This window comes from Hyperolius riggenbachi, chromosome 9 (assembly GCF_040937935.1).
Source record: "Hyperolius riggenbachi isolate aHypRig1 chromosome 9, aHypRig1.pri, whole genome shotgun sequence".
NCBI classification, from domain to species: domain Eukaryota; kingdom Metazoa; phylum Chordata; class Amphibia; order Anura; family Hyperoliidae; genus Hyperolius; species Hyperolius riggenbachi.
In genome coordinates, this window is record NC_090654.1 from 115,979,899 (window position 1) to 116,000,362 (window position 20,464).

Sequence of the window (20,464 nt, forward strand, 5' to 3'; positions counted from 1 at the left end):
ACTGGTTTAGGAAGACGCGCGCGCGCAGAGAGGCAGGGCCTTTATGGCAGTCAGAAGAGGGTCAGCTGACCAAGCCGGTCAGCTGACAATTGCGGCAACTTTCATTGGTCCAGCACTTAGGGGTGGCGCTGGAGAGCGCCGGTGTATATATACTGGGTGCTGGTCATTCATCTGGTGTCTGGCGTTGCGATCACTACGTGGTAGCACTCAAACCTTGTCAGTATCTGTGTTTATTAGTCAGTTTCGTAGGTGTTGATGATCACGGAGCTCACACCTTAGCCTAGGAATTCTGTTATTATCTGTATTGTTATCTAGACCAGTTTCCGAGGTGTTGACGGCCAAGGAACTCACACCTTAGTCTAGGAATTCTGTACCATCTGTATTATTTGTATTATCTAGTCTAGTTCCTGGAGTGTGAGAATCTTGGAGCTCACACTCAAGTCTAGGCATTGTTGATTACCTGTTATGACTTTCTGCATTTCTGACCATTCTCCTGATCTCTGATTTTGTACCTTTGTCATTCTGATTCTCTGTTGCCAAAACTCGGCTAGTCTCTGGATTCTGAATCTGCCTACTGTCTCTGTACTTTATCTGTCCGTGTGTTAACGACCCGGCTTGTCCGACCTCGAGAACTATCTCTCCTGTTAGGAGATAGTTCACAGATCTGTCAGTGACACTTCTCTATTGGTGTCACTCACGTTCTGTCCTTCCCACTGTCTCAGCCTGGCTCCGCCCCTTGGGGAGCATCAGGCCTGTGGAAGGAAGCTGATCCATAACAGTAGCCTCTACTTTCTAGCACCCATCCTACGGGTGCTTTCCTCAAAGTATTACTGTTGCACCAAACACTCTCATCCCTCAGGTGTCCAGAGGTTAGAAGATATATCTGATTATCGGTGATACTGCAGATCATCAATAATCGGTTATATTCTGCATTCTCGGTGATACTGTAGATCACCGGTAATCAGACCCTCTCTGTGTTACACCGATCGTTACATAAATGTATTAGAGGCAGAGGATCAGCAGGATAGCCAGGCAACTGGTATTGCTTAAAAGGAAATAAATATGGCAGCCGCCTCATACCTCTCGCTACAGCTGTCCTTTAACCTCCTTAGCGGTGTGCCCGACACTGTGTTGGGCATACCGCTCTCTGTCCTCAGGAGTCCCCTAGAATTAATTAATTTGCTCACATGGCTGTAAAAGCTTTAGCTAGCACTAGGCTAGCTAGTAAGGGTGTCTGGCACGGTAACAGTAAAAAAAGGTGCAGGAGGCTAGTGGACAAATCAGGCGCCGCCATTCACTCCCATAATAAATATCGTTTACTGGGCGCCGAACGGGAAAAAAGGGCGCCCGAGAATAATAACGTTTTCCAAGGGCGCCCGAAGATTTTTAATGTTTTATAACTGCTTGTGATGATTTACGTTTCCTATTTCAATAAAACATTATTTTAAATGTTATCCCTTACTGTTTGTAAAACATTATTATTCACAAAATAAAGCGATCAGTACGTAACGTAAATTGTAATATATTTTATCCTTTACTGTTTCTAAAACATTATTCTACACACAATACAGTGATCACTAAGGAGGGTCTTAGGTTTAGGCACCACCATGGGGGTCTTAGGTTTAGGCACCATCAGGGGGGTCTTAGGTTTAGGCACCATCAGGGGAGTCTTAGGTTTAGGCACCACCAGGGGGTCTTAGGTTTAGGCACCACCAGGGGGGTCTTAGGTTTAGGCACCACCAGGGGGGTCTTAGGTTTAGGCACCACCAGGGGGGGTCTTAGGTTTAGGCACCACCAGGAGGGTCTTAGGTTTAGGCACCACCAGGGGGGTCTTAGGTTTAGGCACCAATACGGGGGTCTAGGGGTTAGGGGTAGGTACAGGGAGGGTTACTTACTAATTTTTTTTTAAACGTTATTATACATTTCACTTTTTAAACGGAAGATTAACGTTTTCACAATTGCCGATTTCATGAACATTATTTAATGATTTATAACTTTATAAAAACGAATATTTAAACAAAATATAGTACATTATATTTTTAAACGTTATCCATGTTTATCGTTTAAAACCCAGCGCCCTTTTTTCCCAGCGCCCCTTTTTACCGTACGCGTCTGGCACCCCCTGATCGCCTGCGATTCCCCCCCCCAATCCCCCCGTCATACATTACCCAGCCTGGATCCAGCCATCGTGCAGCCTCGCTGCACAGTTCCGGTCTCTCTATGGGGAGGATCGTGTTTGCGCATGACGTCGGCGACGTCATGTGTGATCCTCCCCATAGTGAAGACTGGAGCTGTGCGGGGAAGCTGCAGCGATCGCTGGATCCAGGGGGAGGTAATGTATAAACTGGCTGGATCGGCGGGTGCAGGACACCTTTACTAGCTAGCCTAGTACTAGCTAAAGCTTTTACAGCCATGTGAACAAATTAATTAATCTTGGGGGCAGAAACTAACAAAACCTCCTGAGCGGCGTAACGCTCAGGAGGTTAAATAATTTCACTCTGTTCAGGTTCCCTTTAAAGTGCGGCGCATCTTATTGATTTCCCCCTGGCAGATTTGATCACTGTGATCGAATCTGCCGGAGAGCAATGCCCCAACAAGACTGCCCAATCGTAATTTTGAATGTTTTCTGGGTGAAATCAATCAAAGCTATCGGTTGCTCCAGATGGAAAGATCTCTCAAAATGGGCCGATCGATGGGTCCGTGCCTCCCCAGAGGCGTGTCTGGGTAATATGGCACCTACGGCAAACAATAAAATTGTACCCCCCCTTGAGGACTGTTCCCCTGTAAAAATAAAGAAAAGCTGGGGGCTGGTCTGAGGAAGACTGGGGGCATTGGCTTTGCTGGACACTTTGCCTTGCAGGGCTGGGGACTTTGCTGGGCTGGGAGATTTGCTTTGCTGGGGGCTTTAGTAAAACAGATCGAAAAGGCATACTCCTGCAACCACCAGTGCTCACAGAAACAAGTTGACCATCTCCAAGTATGAATTAAAACCACTGATTAGTATGCAGGCGTGTACTCCACAAGTATTTATTTAAAACATTACAGATAAAAGTAAAAAACAATAACTCACATCGCAGATCCTATACAACAGGGACCTGATCAAACAGTAAAAGCCTTGAAGCTCTAGACGTGCTTTTCACATAAACGGTAAAAACATTGAGATGCCCACTCTCTAGAGAGCTCAAATTGGTTTTGGCGTCATCAGGGGTCGCTGCTTGCAGTGCAGCCTTACACAAAGCGATGGCTTTACAGTGCTTACGATGCTCCAACCTGTCATCCTTCGCACTGTGAACGTCGCAGGGGTGGTGCAAATAGTAAAACGACATCTACATACATTTTTTAATACAATAAACTCACATTATTACATTTAAAATTAACTGTTTATTTCCCACACCAAAAATTACCCAAATAAAATTTTTAATGAAAAAAAAAATTACAATTAAAAAAAACAAAACATAAATAGTTACCTAAGGGTCTGCGATCGCGAGGTATCACTACCTAGAGCCCGTTTTTAAATGGGCTTAGGTAGACTAGTTGTCAGAGTTACATGAACTCCCTTTGAAAACTAAAAACAGGCTCCCATAGCGCAGATAAAAGATTTTAATAGAGCAATAAAAATTCCATTCTTCGTCCAACGCGTTTCGTCGCATGGACTCATCAGGACCCCTGATGAGTCCATGTGACGAAAAGCGTTGGGCGGAGCTTGATGGTGGCAGATGGAGACGGCATGCTTAGGCGATACACCAGGATGCTGGATGTTTTATAGAAATGCTGTTTTATACTGATGGAAATGTGAGTGTACTCCTGTAACGATCGGTGAAACACAGAGAGGATCTGATTACCGGTGATCTGCAGTATCACTGGGAATACAGATATATACCCGATTATTGATGATCTGCAGTATCACCGATAATCAGATATATTAGCTAACCTCTGGACACCTGAGTGTTTGGTGCAACAGTAATACTTAGAGGACTAACCCTCAGAGCAGTAAGGAATACTGCACAATACTCTAGAGGGCCTGGACTCTCCCCGGGGGAGGAGTCCGCCTGGAAGTGGGAAGGTCCAAAACGAGAGTGACACTTAGGAGAAAGTGTCACTAACGGGACTGGGAACCGCCTCTAACAGTAAGGTCGGTTCTCGAGGTCGGACAAGCCAAGTCGTTACCACACAGACAGATACAGTACAGATTTCAAAAGGCAGAAGCGGAGTCTAGTAAACAGGCAGGGTTCGGCAACAGGGTATCAGATATATCGGGGTACAGAATCAGGAGGCAGATGCAGAGTCTAAGGGTAAGCCGGGGTTCGGCAACAGAGTATCAGAATAGCAAGGTACAGGATCAGAGTTCAGAAGAATAGTCAGGCAAGCATAAGGTCATAACAGATAATACAGTATAATTTCCTAACGCTAAGGTGTGAGATCCTTGGCCGTCAACACCTTTGGAAACTATGCTAGAACACAAATACAGACAGGTCTGAGTGCTACCACGTTGTGATCGCAACGCCAGACAACCAGCAAATGAACAGCCAGCAGTATATATACTAAAACATTCTCCAGCCCCTCCCTAAGTGCTGGACCAATGAAAGGGAGCAGAGTTGTCAGCTGACCAGCTTGGTCAGCTGACCCTTTTCTGGCTGCCATATAAGTTCTGCCTCTCAGCGCGCGCACGCGTCCTTCTGAACCTGTGTGGACTATCAGTCCCAGCCACACCAGACATGTCTTGCAATGTATGCGCTGAATTGGACGCGGGGCCCGCCGCACTGCTTTCCGAGCAGGCGGCAGCTACCCCGCGTTCCCCCATGCTGTCAGTAACCTTGTCTTGCACAGAATCCACTGCATCCAACGCGGATTCCGCCGCATCCAACGCGGATTCCGCCGCTCTGCCCATGCGGCAAGCGGCGGTTTCTCCGCGTTGCGCTGCCATGTCAGACGCGGAAACAGCCGCCTTACCCTGAGTGTTTGCGGCTGTTTTTCCGCGTTTCCTCACAACTCCTAAATGTTTATTGCACTATTAAAGTCTTTTATCTGCGCTATGGGAGCCTGTTTTTAGTTTTCAAAGGGAGTTCATGCAACGTTATGAAGTGAAAGGAAGCTATCACTAGCACAGAGTGCAAAGCGCTGAGACTGTTTGTGATTAAACAGCATTGGAATCTGGTGATAGCATATGTTTGATGTCGGTGGTGGTCACAAGGTGGTTGCAGATAATAGTACACTGGTCACTGAGATCACTGGAAGCTCGTGGAGTCGTGATCAGGGCCGGCGCTACCATAGAGGCAAAGGGGGCAGTTGCCCCAGGGCCTCCGACCTCTGCTGGGCCCCCCAGGTGGTCTTTCTGACTGTTCCAATATGCCTGCATGTTCAGCTCAGCTGCAGTGGCAGGCAGGCCCACACTGGCCAAGGGGGAAGGGGGCACTCTCCCCCCAGGCCGCCTTTCATTCAGTGATTTAGGGCCGGCCTGGTGTATTCAGGTTTGTTGTTGTAAGGCAATGTGAAACACTAGGCTATCTGATAAAAGTGCAATTAAAGGGCAGGCAAGCTGGTAAATATACACAGCATGATGCAGAGCTTGCTGCGTTATAATCCGGCGGTCACGTGATTGCAAACACTTCCTCCTTCCGGGTTGAAGGAGGAAGTGTATAGTCACGTGACGCCGGATTGGAACGCAGCGTGGGAGGCGCCGAGGGACGAGCGAAGCAGACGGCTGATGGGTAAGATTAACCCCCCCTCGCCCACCCGCACAGGTGTTGCATTTAGCAGGATGAAATTCGATTAAGCCTATTTGAATTTCATCCGAATTCGAATTTGTGAGCATCCCTGCAGATAAGCTCTCTGCTCCATCTCCATCTCTGCTCCATCATCGCTATTTTCAATTTCTCTGCACTCCTCCTCTCTCTCTGGGCTAGTGCACGCCAAAATCACAAAAGCAATTGCTAGCAATTTGTGAGTGCGATTGTGTGAAGCGATTTTCAGAGCGATTTTTGAATTAAAATGCTTCGTGCAGTGTGTTTGCAATTTTGAAAAAATCACAATGCTGCTGTGAGAACACCGTCATAGGGTAATATTAGCCAAACACTTTTCAAATCACTGTCGATTTGAAAAACGTTCAGAAGCCCTCTTGGTGTGCAGCAGCCCTCCCTCATTTACCTTTGTTTCCCTCTTCCTTTAGTGCTGGGTGTCTGTGTCTTTGTTATAAAGGAAAGCTAAATAAAAGTGCAATCCTGGTGATTTTTTTTAAATGTCTGTTGGAACATGGCATATGTAGCTTTGTGGGACATTCTTGGGTGACACTCTTTACTGATTGATTCTGCTGGTATGTCTCTGTTCTGGTCCAAAGGGGGTTTCCAACTTTCCACCAACAAATCTCTGCAGAGGGGCTGATGTAGTTACACCCCTACCCATCTGCCTTGTAATAACTCACCTGTCCCTGCAGCAGCTCCATCTGATGCTCCCTCTTCAGCCACGCTGCCTACCTCTATGACCCTGTGCATGTTATTTACACATAACATGTGCCGGATGGAGGAGACACAGGCAGCAGGGCTGAAGGCAAAGCTCAGGATGGAGCAGCTGATACAGGTGAGTTATTACAAGGCAGCTGAGCTACACAATGTGCCAGAGCCATGGGAAAAGTCTATGCGAGACCACGAGGGGCAGCAGTCGATTCGGGGGCTGACTTTGCTGGGGGGGTATGTAGGGGGCCCCATCTTACTTTTTTACCCCAGGGCCCCCGTGTGGCTTAAACCGGCCCTGGTCATGATTACAGTATTACACTATGTTCTGTTATTTCTCCATTCTTTGAAGTTCAAGTTCTGTGGATGTATGCAAAGAAGAAGGAGCCACTGATTGCCCAGAGGATTATTACATGCGTTATTGCTGTCTGTGATATAACAGCCATATCATCTGGTGAGCGCATTGCATTTATGTTAGTGTGCTCCACTGGAGGAGTTTTTCACTGGAGCAGTGGGCTGCACGGTGAAGGTGGAGGTGCAACAGTTTTGAGAAATAATTATTATTTTATATGTTTTTTCTTTCATATATCAGAATCAGACATTTTTCATAATTCAGAAATTTTATTTTTGCCAAGCACGACAGGGTTGTGCCAGGAATTAGGCTTGGCACGTACAGGGTACTGATACACGAAATAGTTACAGATACATTACGGGACATGCAGTAGGAACAGAACATTATACAGAACATTATTACATTATATTGTATAGCATTTATGCAGAGGGTGACAATCTGGCATAAGTAACACACAAAAAAACCCAGCAAAACAACCAAAAGTACGCTTGAGCTGGAGCGTCAACTATGTGCAGAGTGCCTCAGTGCGGGCATGATATTGTGGGGTGGGGCATTTCCATGGAGAGAGTTCAGAAGGTTGACCGCTGAGGGAAAGAAGCTGCTCTTATGTCTTGAGGTCCTGGTGAAGATGGATCGGAACCGGGGCCTCCGGCTCGAGGGGAGCTGACTAAAGAAGCGGTAGCTTGGGTGAGAGGGGTCGTTGGTGATCTTTAAAGCTCTGGAGTTCAGCCTGGAGTGGTAGAGGAGGTCCAGAGTGGAAAGCGATCTCCCGATGATCCTCTCCGCTGATCTGATGACCCTCTGCAGTTTTTGCCTGCCGCTGGCAGAGGAGCTGGCGTACCAAACCACGATGGACGAGCATAGGACAGATTCGATTGTGGCGGAGTAGAAGTTTGTCAGAAGTTTTTGGGCCATACCAAACTTTTTCAGTTGGCGGAGAAAGAAAAGTCTCTTTTAGGCTTTCCTCTGTGTTGAGGCAGTGTTGGCTTTCCACATCAGGTCCTTGGAGATAATTGTGCCTAGAAGGCGGACATATATATGTCTCAATTGAGGGTATTGGCCTGCAGACTATCGAGAACAACCTAGATTGGTGCATCTGTGGAAGTTGTCATATACACACTACCCTGAAATACCTTACTAAGCGTGGACATCTATTTTATTGACATTTTTTACATTATAGACTTGTAAATAGTGATGGACGCAAAACTGAAAAAATGCACCTTTATTTCCAAATAAAATATTGGCGTCATACATTGTGATAGGGACAAAATTTAAATGGTGTAATAACCGAGACAAATGGGCAAATACAATACACAGGTTTTAATTATGGTAGGATGTATTATTTTAAAGCTATAATGGCCGAAAACTGAAAAATAATGAATTCTTTCAATTTTTTTCTTAATATTTCTGTTAAAATGCATTTAGAAAAAAATAATTCTTAGCAAAATGTACCACTCAAAGAAAGCCTAATTGGTGGCGGAAAAAAACAAGATATAGATCAATTCATTGTGATAATTAGTGATAAAGTTATTGGCGAATGAATGGGAGGTGAAAATTGCTCTGAGGCATAAGGTGAAAAATACCCAGGGGCTGAAATGGTTAAAGGAAGCATCAGGCAATATAGAGAATATGAGATCTACTTCCTACAGCCCCTGGCAGCCCATATGTCCAGGCAGCACTCCTTGGGCATCCTCTGACCCTCTGACGAAGGATTTTCATCCGAAACGGTGCTGTCAGGGTAATGGACATTTGACACTCTGTCATAGACTCTGTGGGATCCTGTGCTCTCCAGTAGTGTTGGGCGAACAGTGTTCGCCACTGTTCGGGTTCTGCAGAACATCACCCTGTTCGGGTGATGTTCGAGTTCGGCCGAACACCTGACGGTGCTCGGCCAAACCGTTCGGCCACATGGCCGAACTAAGAGCGCATGGCCGAACGTTCCCCGAACGTTCGGCTAGCGCTGTGATTGGCCGAACGGGTCACGTGGTTCGGGCCCAAACGCGCTCTGATTGGCCGAACGGTCACGTGGTTCGGGTAAATAAATACCCGAACCACGTCATATCTCCGCCATTTCTCTGTGGGTTTAGCTTTGGGTAGGCAGGCAGGGTAGTTCGCTCTCCAGCCACGCTAGCCAGGGTCCCCCCCAGTCATTGTGTGTCGCTGCTGGGAACAGTAGTACACCGCTCGCTCAGCCACACTATATATATAGCATTGTTTACTGCCACTGTGTACCTCGCTCAGCCACGCTATATATAGCATTGTGTTTTCTGACACTCTGTGTACACGGCTTAGCCTGGCTATATAGCATTGTGTGTACTGCCACTGTGCACCTCGCTCAGCCACGCTATATATAGCATTGTGTTTTCTGACACTCTGTGTACACGGCTTAGCCTGACTATATAGCATTGTGTGTACTGCCACTGTGCACCTCGCTCAGCCACGCTATATATAGCATTGTGTTTTCTGACACTCTGTGTACACGGCTTAGCCTGACTATATAGCATTCTGTGTACTGCCACTGTGCACCTCGCTCAGCCACGCTATATATAGCATTGTGTTTACTGACACTCTGTGTACACCGCTCAGCCAGACTATATACCATTGTTTACTGACACTCTGTGTACACCACTCAGCCAGACTATATACCATTGTTTACTGACACTCTGTGTACACCGCTCAGCCAGACTATATACCATTGTTTACTGACACTCTGTGTACACCGCTCAGCCAGACTATATACCATTGTTTACTGACACTCTGTGTACACCGCTCAGCCAGACTATATACCATTGTTTACTGACACTCTGTGTACACCGCTCAGCCAGACTATATACCATTGTTTACTGACACTCTGTGTACACCGCTCAGCCAGACTATATACCATTGTTTACTGACACTCTGTGTACACCGCTCAGCCAGACTATATACCATTGTTTACTGACACTCTGTGTACACCGCTCAGCCAGACTATATACCATTGTTTACTGACACTCTGTGTACACCGCTCAGCCAGACTATATACCATTGTTTACTGACACTCTGTGTACACCGCTCAGCCAGACTATATACCATTGTTTACTGACACTCTGTGTACACCGCTCAGCCAGACTATATACCATTGTTTACTGACACTCTGTGTACACCGCTCAGCCAGACTATATACCATTGTTTACTGACACTCTGTGTACACCGCTCAGCCAGATTATATAGCATTGTTTACTGACACTCTGTGTACACCGCTCAGCCAGACTATATACCATTGTTTACTGACACTCTGTGTACACCGCTCAGCCAGACTATATACCATTGTTTACTGACACTCTGTGTACACCGCTCAGCCAGACTATATACCATTGTTTACTGACACTCTGTGTACACTGCTCAGCCAGACTATATACCATTGTTTACTGCCACTCTGATTCTGCTGGGAACAGTAGTACACCGCTCGCTCAGCCAGACTATATAGCATTGTGTTTACTGCCAGTCTGTGTACACCGCTCAGCCACACTATATAGCATTGCGTACTCTGCCAGTCAGTGTGTATATTGCTGGGATCAGTAATACTCCACTCACCGTCAACCACTATATGAGCTCAACATGAGTTCCCCAGAGACCTCCGCTGTGAGCAGCACTCCCAACAACAGCAACAGCCAACGCCCCACGCAAGCTATAACATCCACCCCAGCAGCCAGTGGTCAGCAGCAGCCCTCCCCGGAGGAGAACGTTGTGTCCATCGGTCCGTCGCCAGAGCGATTAATGAGGGCTGCCATTGAGGAGATGATGGGGCCTGATGTGGAGGAGGAGGTCTGGCTCAGGCCAGCATCCCAAGTTAATGTTGAGGACGATGAGGGGTCTGTGTCTGGGGATGTTGGGGTGGCAGAGGTGGTGGGTGGGTCAGACTCAGGAGAAGAGTTGTATGATGAGGATGATGATCGGGACCATCTGTATGTGCCTCAGAGTCCGACCCCGGAAAACATGTTGTATCGTGTGTTTAGGTACTAAAATCTGCGTTCCCTCCCAGTAGTGTTGGGCGAACAGTGTTTGCCACTGTTCGGGTTCTGCAGAACATCACCCTGTTCGGGGTGACTATATACAATAATACAATACAATAACATTTCTATAGCGCTTTTCTCCCATAGGACTCAAAGCGCTTAGGCTCTCTCAGATTCAGTAATTAGTAGGATGAAGTATTCACACAACAAAAGTTATATTTCTGCAAATGCCAAACTGAACAGGTGGGTTTTCAGTCTGGATTTAAACACATCCAGGGATGGAGCTGTCCTGATCTGTTGAGGTAAGGAGTTCCAAAACGTAGGGGCAGCATGACAGAAGGCTCTGGGACCAAAAGTTTCCAAGTGGACTCTGGGTATGACTAGATTATTAGAACCTGTTGATCTGAGAATGCGGGGATTGCTACGCAGCTGCAACATATCTTTCATGTATCCAGGGCCTAAATTATTCAGGGATTTAAATGTCAGTAGGCCGATCTTGAATAGGACCCTCCATTCTATAGGTAGCCAGTGAAGGGAGTGCAGGACTGGCGTTATGTGGCAGTGACGGGGTTGGTTGGTTAGCAGTCTGGCAGCAGTATTCTGTATCAGCTGTAGTCGGTACAAGACCTTTTTTGGAAGGCCAGTGTAGAGAGCATTGCAGTAGTCCAGTCGAGATGTGATGAAGGCGTGGACTAAGGTTGGCAGATCTTCTGGGGGTATGAGGTGCTTGATTTTTGCAATGTTCTTCAGGTGAAAATAGGATGATTTCACCACAGCAGAGATTTGAGTTCTAAAGTTTAAATCCCAATCAATTAGAACTCCCAGGCTACGCACATGATCAGAGCTGCGCAGATCCGTGCCTCCTATTCCCAGTGGTAAAGACTGCAAGTTAAGTTGTTTTGTTATCATGCTCTGCCCTCCTATCAGAAGGACTTCAGTTTTGTCTGCATTTAGTTTCAGCCAGTTGTCATTCATCCATTGCTGTAGTTCACGTAAGCAGGCGTTTATAGTTAGAGTTGGGTCTGTCACACCAGGCTTGAAGGAAAGATATAGTTGAGTGTCGTCTGCATAGCAGTGGTATGTCAGGCCATGTTTTTTGATTAGTTTTCCCAGCGGTAACATGTAAATCGTGAAAAGCAGGGGAGAGAGGATTGAGCCCTGGGGCACCCCATACCTAAGTGATACAGGGGTGGACAGGAAGGGCCCCATAGACACTTTGTGGGTTCTGCCACTCAAGAAGGATTGGAACCACTGAAGAACTATGCCATCAATGCCGCAGTATTCCTGTAGCCTGTTTATCAAGATGTCATGGTCAACTGTATCAAAGGCTGCAGAAAGGTCTAGCAGTATGAGGATGGAGCACTCTCCTCTGTCTCTTGCCATGAGCAGGTGGTTGCATATTTGGATGAGGGCCGTTTCAGTGCTGTGGTGTTTCCTGAAGCCAGACTGGAATGGGTCATAACTGTTGTTTTGTAGGATTTTGGCTTCTAGCTGGAGGTAAACAGCTTTTTCAATTAGCTTGCCCAGAAAGGGAAGGTTAGAGACAGGTCTGTAGCTGGTCATTGCATCTGGGTCCAGGGAGGGTTTTTTGAGGAGAGGCCTGATGATTGCTTCCTTCAGTAAAGCAGGAAATATCCCTGATTTTAAGGAACAGTTAACAATTTTTAGGAATACCGGTACGAACAGGTCGGGGCAGTTCAACATGAACTGTGTTGGGCCAGGATCTAGGTCACAGGTAGTTAGGCGGACGTGAAGGAGGATGCTTGATGTGACTTCTTCATCAATTTCTTTGAAGTTTGACCAAGGTGTTACATTGTCTCTGCTAATGGTCTTCGGCGCTATATTAGGCTCAGATGCTGTAAGTTGGATGGCGGACCTTATAGCGGAGACTTTGTCTGTGAAGAAATGGGCAAATTGGTCACAGAGGTCCTTTGAAGACTCGATGTTAAGTTTTTGACATGCCGGGTTGCAGAGTTTTTCCACTGTGCGGAACAGTTGGGCTGGTTTGTTAACTGCATTTGCAATCTCTTGTGATAGAAAGGATGATTTTTTTCCCGTGATTACCTTTTGGTAGCTCTTCAAGTGGAGGATTAAGGCATGTTTGTCTTCTGGGGACTGAGATTTGCGCCACAGTCTCTCAAGTTTTCGGCCTTGTCTTTTCAGCTCTTTTATAGCGTTATCAAACCACTGTGCATGATGGTGTGGAGTAAGATATTTGGTGCGCAGAGGAGCAATGGTCTCAAAGGTGGAGGACACACATTTGTTGTATTTAAACACCAGAGTATCAGGGTCCAAGCTGGAGCTATATAGCAGACTATATAGCATTGTGTTTAATGCCACTCTGTGTACACGGCTCAGCCACACTATATAGCATTGTGTTTACTTCCACTCTGTGTCTGCTGGGAACAGTAGTACACCGCTCACCCGCCACTGTATAGCATTGTGCTCTGTGTCGCTGCTGACAATAGTGGTACACCGCTCACCCACCACTGTATAGCATTTCTGTACTGCCACTGTACTGCTGCCAGTCAGCGTGTACTTTAAGGATAAGTGAAATGAGGAAGAAATCCGGTGAAAGAGGGAGGGGCAAGGGAAGAGGTGTTTCCCCTGACGGTTCACGTACAGGCCACTGGGGAGCACCCAAGAAAACCCACTCAATACCGCCCATGTTGTCCAGGACAACAACCCTCACAGATCCAAAAGAACAGGACCAGATAATTACTTGGATGACCTCTCAAGCGTCCAGCAGTGGGTTAAGCAGCACCAGCACATCACGCACGAGGTCCGAGTCCTCAGCCAGTTACAAGGAGCCAGTGGGCACAAAGCTGACACAACCGGCAGCGACACCACGCACACAACTGCCAGATAACCAGACGACGTTGGAGTGAGCTGCGCAGAGGTTGTTCTGGGGAGCTCTACTCCACGGCGGCGGCCCCCCACAATGACATATGACGAGTTTGAGGAGATGGAAGAGGAGGGTATGGACAATGTGGACATAGACCCAGATTTTGTTTGTGAACGAGAACATCGCCGTCGTAGCAGCAGCACAGATGAGTCTGTTGAGGAACCCACTGCTGCACGAGTTCGCCTTGTGCCACAAGGTAGGCGGCGCGCAATTTCAGGCACCGCAAGCATGGAAGTTCAAGTGAGAGGCAAAAGAGGCGCAAACAGAAATCGCCAGCAAGGCAGGTGCTCCAAAGTCTGGGCTTTCTTTGAAGACTGCACTGAGGATGTTACCATGGCGATTTGCAAGGTGTGCAAGACCCGCCTGAGCAGGGGGAAAAGTATTAACAACCTCTCCACCACCAGCATGAGCCGCCACATTCTATCCAAACATCCCACTCTGTGGGCAAACGCGGCAGGACAGGGTACCACCAGCAACACTGCCTCCCTTGGGTTCACCAGACTCACCACCAGACCCGCCTCAGCAGCAGCAGTAGCCCAGCCATTGCGTGGTTCACAACATTCACAAACATCAGACGATGCTGACACTGTCACTTTCCGGACTAGTGCTCTTGAGGTCTCCCAGTGTTCATCAAACACAACAACCAACAGCCCTTCGGTGTGCAGCCCTACGGTTGAGTTGTCTGTCTCTGAGATGTTTGAGCGCAAGAGGAAATTGCCAGCAAATGACCCCCGGGCCGTGGCAGTAACAGCCAGCCAGCATAGCCAAGGTTCTGGCCTGCGAAATGCTGCCATATCGAGTGGTGGAGACAAACAGCTTCAAGGGCATGATGTCAGTGGCCATCCCACGTTACGTGGTTCCCAGCCGCTACCACTTTGCGCGCTCTGCAGTGCCTGAGTTGCATGAGCACGTGGTCAGCTAAATAACCCGAAGCTTGAAGAATGCCGTTGCCTGCAAGGTTCACCTCACCACTGACACCTGGACGAGTGTGTTCGGCCAGGGTCGATACATCTCCCTTACCGCGCACTGGGTGAACCTTGTGGAGCCTGGCAGCGATTCCTCACCTGCTACGGCGCGGGTGTTGCCCACGCCGCAAACAGCTGCACCGCCGTCCCTCCCACTGGATAACAACAGCAGCACCTACCTCTCTGACTCCTTCTCCTCCAACGCATCTCAAAGCTGTACCTCATCCGGAAACGCTAACCCAGCACCAGCAGCAGTAGGATCGTGTAAGCAGTGCAGCACAGCTGTTGGCATGCGTCAGCAAGCGTTGCTGAAGCTGATCTGCCTTGGGGATAAGCAGCACACAGGGGAGGAAATTTGGAGGGGAATAAAGGAACAGACGGATTTGTGGCTGGCACCGCTGGACCTGAAACCGGGCATGAAGCTAGACACCTGGCACGAACTGGCAATGTACGCAATAGAGGTGCTGGCTTGCCCGGCAGCCAGCGTTATGTCGGAACGCTGTTTCAGTGCTACCGGAGGCATCGTCACAGATCGGCGTATCCGCCTCTCCACAGAAAATGCAGACCATCTGACTCAAATTAAAAGGAATCAATCCTGGATTGGAAACGACTACGCAACACTCCAGGACCCCAACCAAGTAACATGACCAATGAACATCTGGGATGGTTTAGCGTTTCCGGTCCCTGTTTATTGAACCTCTCATCTGTATTACATTTATGACTGCATGGCGGCAAAAAGCATTGCTGCTATATCCGCACGCTTTTTGTCCTCATGCAAGGCCTGGGTTGTTGTGTCTCAAAAAGCATGGCCTTCTTCTCCTCCTGCGCCTGCTCCTGTTCCATCACGTGTGCTGCTGCTGCTGGGTTAGCGTTGCCGCCCGGTCCCTGTTTATTGAACCTCTTATCTTTATTACATTTATGACTGCATGCATGGCGGTAAAAAGCATGCTATCCGCACGCTTTTTGTCCTCATGCAAGGCCTGGGTTGTTGTGTCTCACAAAGCGTGGCCTTCTCCTCCTGCGCCTCCTCCTGTTCCATCACGTGTGCTGCTGGGTTAGCGTTGCCGGTCCCTGTTTATGGAACCTCTTATCTTTATTACATTTATGACTGCATGGCGGTACAAAGCATGCTATCCGCACGCTTTTTGTCCTCATGCAAGGCCTGGGTTGTTGTGTCTCACAAAGCGTGGCCTTCTCCTCCTGCGCCTCCTCCTGTTCCATCACGTGTGCTGCTGCTGCTGCTGGGTTAGCGTTGCCGGTCCCTGTTTATGGAACCTCTTATCTTTATTACATTTATGACTGCATGGCGGTACAAAGCATGCTATCCGCACGCTTTTTGTCCTCATGCAAGGCCTGGGTTGTTGTGTCTCACAAAGCCTGGCCTTCTCCTCCTGCGCCTCCTCCTGTTCCATCACGTGTGCTGCTGCTGCTGCGTTAGCGTTGCCGGTCCCTGTTTATGGAACCTCTTATCTTTATTACATTTATGACTGCATGGCGGTACAAAGCATGCTATCCGCACGCTTCTTGTCCTCATGCAAGGCCTGGGTTGTTGTGTCTCACAAAGCGTGGCCTTCTCCTCCTGCGCCTCCTCCTGTTCCATCACGTCTGCTGCTGCTGGGTTAGCGTTGCCGCGTGGTCCCTGTTTATTGAACCACTTATCTTTATAACATTTATGACTGCATGGCGGTACAAAGCATGCTATCCGCACGCTTCTTGTCCTCATGCAAGGCCTGGGTTGTTGTGTCTCACAAAGCGTGGCCTTCTCCTCCTGCGCCTCCTCCTGTTCCATCACGTCTGCTGCTGCTGGGTTAGCGTTGCCGTGTGGTCCCTGTTTATTGAACCACTTATCTTTATTACATTTATGACTGCATGGCGGTACAAAGCATGCTATCCGCACGCTTTTTGTCCTCATGCAAGGCCTGGGTTGTTGTGTCTCACAAAGCGTGGCCTTCTCCTCCTGCGCCTCCTCCTGTTCCATCACGTGTGCTGCTGCTGCTGGGTTAGCGTTGCCGGTCCCTGTTTATGGAACCTCTTATCTTTATTACATTTATGACTGCATGGCGGTACAAAGCATGCTATCCGCACGCTTCTTGTCCTCATGCAAGGCCTGGGTTGTTGTGTCTCACAAAGCGTGGCCTTCTCCTCCTGCGCCTCCTCCTGTTCCATCACGTCTGCTGCTGCTGGGTTAGCGTTGCCGCGTGGTCCCTGTTTATTGAACCACTTATCTTTATTACATTTATGACTGCATGGCGGTACAAAGCATGCTATCCGCACGCTTCTTGTCCTCATGCAAGGCCTGGGTTGTTGTGTCTCAAAGCGTGGCCTTCTCCTCCTGCGCCACCCTCCTCCTGTTCCATCACGTGTGCTGCTGCTGGGTTAGCGTTACCGGTCCCTTTTCCTGGAACCTCTTATATGTACTACATTTATGACTGCATGCCGACAAAAAGCATGTTACCTGTGCAAAGAAAACAGACATTTCCCGCATTTAAAAGACAGTTTTCCCTTTAAAAACTTTAAAATCGATTTTCTCAAAAACTATAAGCTCTTTTTGCTAAAAAAATTTTTCCTCTTGTACCCACTCCCAAGGTGCACATACCCTGTAAATTTGGGGTATGTAGCATGTAAGGAGGCTTTACAAAGCACAAAAGTTCGGGTCCCCATTGACTTCCATTATGTTCGGAGTTCGGGTCGAACACCCGAACATCGCGGCCATGTTCGGCCCGAACCCGAACATCTAGATGTTCGCCCAACACTACTCTCCAGCGTGCATCATGTTTGCTCTGTTTGCTTTATTAGGATCTATAATTGCTGTATTTCCAGAGTCTGCGTGGTCATCACCATAGCTATCTACTTTTTGGCATCCCCGGCATCACTTTGTCCTGCTTAATGCTGGATATATTGCTCTTTTCTGCTTAATGCTCCTAGTCATATAGATTGCTTTGTTATATTACCATTGATAGAGTGTCCATATTGGGTGTTTGTCTCAGTTTGTGCAATACTGTCACCACATGTGCATACCTCCCAACATTTTAAACTAAGAAACCGGGACACTGGCCACACCCCTAACCACACCCCCAAGACACGCCTACCATCGTTTTTTGAAGATTTTTTTTTTTATTAATATTTATGCCCTTATTCTTTTTTCTTTACTAAATATACCCTCATACACCCTGCCCGTGGGTGGGGAGGAGGGTAAGGGTGCCCGTGGGTGGGGAGGAGGGTGAGGATGGGTGCCAAAAAAAGATCCAAGTCCCGGCAGCAGTGGGCAGCAGTAAAAAAAAAATGATCGAGGCGCCAGCCGCGCGTGGTATGCGGCCATATCATTACTACCTCCCTCCCTCCTTCCCTTGAGATCTGCCCCCCTGTGTCCCCGTTAGCAGAGTGCGCAGCGAGTGGAGCGGGCTGTCATTACCTGCGTCCATGCACGAGTACCGTGTCTTCATCCAGCTTCCTGTGACGTCACAGGAAGCAGAGTGAAGCCGGACATCGGTACTCGTGCATGGACGCAGGTAATGACAGCCCGCTCCGCTCGCTGCGCACTCTGCTAACGGGGACACAGGGGGGGCAGATCTCAAGGGAAGGAGGGAGGGAGGTAGTAATGATATGGCCGCATCCCGCATACCACGCGCGGCTGGCGCCTCGATCATTTTTTTTTTACTGCTGCCCACTGCCGCCGGGACTTGGGGGGCTCATACCGTGACAGCGGGAGAGCCCCCCCAAATCGGGACGGTTGGGCCCTCTGCATGTGATTGTTGTACTTTTTGACTATGTATATTTAATACAAACATTCTTGCAACATACATTTTGGTGTGCAGGTGTATTTTACTTTTTATTGGTTATAGGGGCTATAAGCCTTATTTATCATACCTAGCACCCAGCTACACTGATTGTTTATGCTTGATTGTGGGTGTGCATACCTTATTCTTATACAGCCCATATGTCCCTCACCGCAGCTCCAGTGTTCCCTCCGTTGGAGATGCCGTGCCGACCGGGTGAGGTCGGCATCTTCTGCCCCTGCGCTGCTCACAATGGTGCTTACATGGTTGGGAGTTTTCTGTGCTACTGCGCAGTACACTCTGAACCACGTCAGCATGGCCGCGAGTGGCTCTCACAAAGGCGCAGTAGATGCCAACCTAACGAGGTCAGCATCCCAAATGGAGGGGACCACAGAGCTGCAGCGAGGGACATATCGGCTGCCAGGGGTTGGAGGAAACCCCGGGTAAGTAGATCTTATTTTCTCTATATTGCCTGATGTTACTTACGGGCCTGTTCAGACTATCTGCGTATGAAGAATGCGTTTAAAATCAAAGAAATGCAAGTTGAAAACGCATGCGTTTTTCTTGCGTTCTAATGCGTATTCTATTGCGTTTTGCACACACACGTGACCCAGGGGAAAAAAAAGAATTATGGGAACAGCAGAGGAAAACGGACGCTAAAAACGCAATAGTACGGGTTTTTGATATGCATCCATAGACTTTCATTGCGTCCGTTTCTATGCGTGACGCACAGAACTGCGTGCAGCAATGCGGATGAGAAACGTATGCGTCTCATACGCATACATGTGAACTAGCCCATTCAAAAGCATTAGGAGCCGTTTCTACATACCTCCCAACTTTTTGAGATTAGAAACCGGGACACTTAAGCCACACCCCCAATCACACCCCCTGACACACCCCTAGTCAATCATTATATATATATATATATATATATATATATATATATATATATATATATATATATATATATATATATATATATATATATCTGCATAAATGAATAAATAGTCATTTGTTAAAAAAATGTTGGAGAGAAGGGTGAGGGTGCCCATAGGTGTGGAGGAGAAAGAGAGGATCGAGGCGCCAGCCGGCGGTGTGTTGTGTGGGATGCGGGTCTGGTATAAGATTGTCTGTCCCTCCCTCCCTTCCTCCGCATGTGGCCCCCAGTGTCCCCCTGTATGCAGAGATAACAGCGCAGCGGGCAGTCTTACCATTCATTCTCGCATCCTGGGCATCTATCTTGCTTCAATCTACTTCCTGTGACGTCACAGGAAGCGGAGAAGACCAGATGCCCGGGATGCGAGAATGAATGGTAAGACTGCCCGCTCCGCTGTTATCTCTGCATACAGGGGGACACTAGGGGCCACATGCGGAGGAAGGGACGGACAATCTTATACCAGACCCGCATCCCACACAACACACCGCCAGCTGGCGCCTCGATCCTTTCTTCACCTCCGCTGCCTGCCGGGACACAAGGGGGGGGGGGTATCCCGGGACAGCGGGACCCCTCCCCCAACGTCCAGACGAAATCGGGACGGTTGGGGCCCCTGGTTTCTATGCGTTTTTGGTACCCAGACACGTTCCCTGAAAACGTCTAGGAACGCGCATAGTCTGAACAGGTCCTAGCCATCATATTTGTAAGTTCTCAAGGGCAGGACTCTATCATCCTTTCCTGTCTTGGAGTTTGCTATGTATTTTGTCCATTAAACTACATTTGTTACTGGAATTACTATGTCTACCAGTTGTGTATTCTGTATCAGTATCTATATATTCTATATACCTTTTTCTAGATCACCATGTACCCTGCTTTGTTCTCACTCTGTACAGCGCCACAGAATATGATGGCGCTTTATAAAACAACAATAATAATAATTGCTCTCCCCAGCTAATTCTACCACCATGGGAGAATGCACACAATCTCAGTATGAATTTCTACAGCCTTCGTATATACAGTACTGCAATACTGCAGATTTCACAGCCACAGGAACAACTTTTGACTGCCCAGTACTGTGGCCTGGCGTCATCAGA